Source organism: Capra hircus, chromosome 14 (genome assembly GCF_001704415.2).
Source record: "Capra hircus breed San Clemente chromosome 14, ASM170441v1, whole genome shotgun sequence".
Taxonomy (NCBI): domain Eukaryota; kingdom Metazoa; phylum Chordata; class Mammalia; order Artiodactyla; family Bovidae; genus Capra; species Capra hircus.
The window spans coordinates 48,410,367-48,412,759 of NC_030821.1; the positions used below are offsets into that span (position 1 = coordinate 48,410,367).

Consider the following 2,393-nt stretch of genomic DNA (forward strand, 5'->3'; position numbering starts at 1 on the left):
ATGACTCAACAACAACAATATGTATATGTGTCTTTGTATGTGTATGTGTGTATGTGTATATGTGTGTATGTGTATATGTGTGTATGTGTATATGTGTGTATGTGTATATGTGTGTGTATATATATGTATATGTGCGTATGTACACATATATATACTCCTCCTACAAGCTTACCCCACATCTCTACGGTGTCTCCCCTGTTGATAAGCTGAGGCAGATAGTAGGTGCACCTCAGGCTTCATTCTTCTTCCTGTCCTAAGGCTCAGAAAGAGCCAGCTAGAATCTACCTGCTGTGGGCTTGCTTCCATCAGCCTGGGCCCCACAGGGTGAGGGGTTCCTGCTAAGCTCACAAGCTTTAGGGGCCCCAGAGTCCCTCTCACGTACACTTGTTTGTGGACATAGGACCTTATGAGCTATATTTTTCCTCCCATGGAAATTTCTCTAGTGCTTCTAAATTATGCATCTTGGAGACACTGTTTTGTCCTCTGTCGGAGCTTCTTTATAGGGGTGAGGGTACCGATGGGAAGGAGGCCTTGACCTCTCCCCCTAAAGGTGAGAGAGTCTGACCCTACACAAAGCAACATGCATTTGGACTTAGTTTTCATTTCGACAAAGAGGTGATGATTTTCCAAAGTGACATATAATCATTAACGTCCTAGTTGGATTGGAAAATGGATCTCTTTTTGCAGCTTCTGTGCTCAAACCACTTCATCACACTGTTGTCTTTGGGTAATTTCAATGAGAGTAGAGATTGTCTAGCAGAGTATCAGGTCTCCAATCATACGGTGGCTGGGTAAAGGACAGGGGGAGGAGAAGGAATTATGTGAATCATATTCTGTTTCCTAGAATATCTGGTTTGCATATCTATGGGGGAGCAAGGCTGGTCGATGATTCAACACCTACTTAGTGCATTCTGACCTTCTGTGGTACAGGGTTCTGTAATAGTCGGGTGACACCAGGTGTGTAAAATCTACATTTTTTTGTAAAGATATTTATTTACTTTATTTGGCTGCACTGGGTCTTGGTTTCGACACACAGGATCTTTAGTTGCAACGTGTGAACTCTCAGCTGTGGCATATGGGGTCTAGTTCCCTGACCAAGGATCAAACCCAGACCCCCTGCATTGGGAGCCTGGACTCTTAGCCACTGGGCTGCCACCAGGGAAGTCCCTAAAATCTACATTCTTAGCCACAAGGACATCGTTGATTGCAATACTGCTTCAGCGACCTAAGATTTGTATTCTGAATTAGAGCTCCTGAAAAGATCTGGTTTGGTCCTAAGAAGAACCTTCTGTTACTGAATATTAAACCCTTATTGTCTATTCTGTAGGAAGGAGATGATTCTGGTTATGATTCTTTGTCTACCTCTGCAGAGTGTGTGTGTATGTGGCTAGTTGGGCAAAATTCAAAATCAGGGACTTCCCTGGTGGTCCAGTGGCTAAGACTCTGCACTCCCAGTGCAGGGGGCCCAGGTTCAATCCCTGGTCAGGGAACTAGGACCCACATGCTGCAAATAAAAATCCCAGATACCACAACTAAGACTCAGCACAGCCAAATGAATAAATAAATGAAAATAAATTTTAAAAATGTTCAAAACGAGAAGATTCCATCTGCAGGTCCCAGGGTCCTTTGAGAGCCCAAGCAAAGGAAAAACTCAAGCGTGGTACCAGTTTATGCTCTTAAAGGATTCAAGTCTTCTGCCCTGATGGCTTCTATGACAGTGAGAATGAAACAGGAAAGCGTTAGTTGAAGATCACGGAGCCTACTGATCCTGGGAAGAAATTATTGTGATACATTAAGGATCAGGCTAGTTCAGGGAGTTCCCTGAAGGTCCAGTGGTTAGAATTCGACCTTTTAATGCTAAGGGTCTGGATTCAATACCTGGTTGGGGAATTAAGATCCTGCAAGCCTGCAAGCTGTGCTTTGAGGGAAAAAAAAAAAAAAAGGAATCAGGCTAGCTTAAGAGTTGTGAACACTGCATGTTGGATCATATTGATGGCCATTGCTTTCACCTCATGGATTCCCAATAAAAGCTTATAATTGAAATGGACATAAAAAGCAGTGCCATGTGAATTTTATAAAGCAGCTAATTTGATGTGAAATGGAAATACTTTGAAACTAAAGAGAGAACATAAAAGTCCATTCAATAAATACATCAGATAATAAAATAGATAATTTCCAGTAACCATGAGGGAGCAATGCTAAAAGAAAAATGAGATGAAGGAGGAAATATTTGGATGGAGTCACAGATGTTCTGTTAAGCGCTATGCTATACAGATGATGAAACTGGACTTGATCAGCCAAATCTAATATCAACAAATTCAATGTAAGATAAATGTAAAGGGCTTTGGTTTGTCAAATAAAAGTCAGCCTCAGAGGTACAGGGTAGGGGGGAC

At 42.1% G+C, this 2,393-nt stretch overlaps 1 non-coding gene across 1 annotated transcript; it reads left to right on the plus strand.

Moving 5' to 3' along the window:
* TRNAG-CCC lies at positions 1,418–1,490 on the plus strand. The gene has a single exon. It is a non-coding gene; the product is annotated as a tRNA-Gly (tRNA).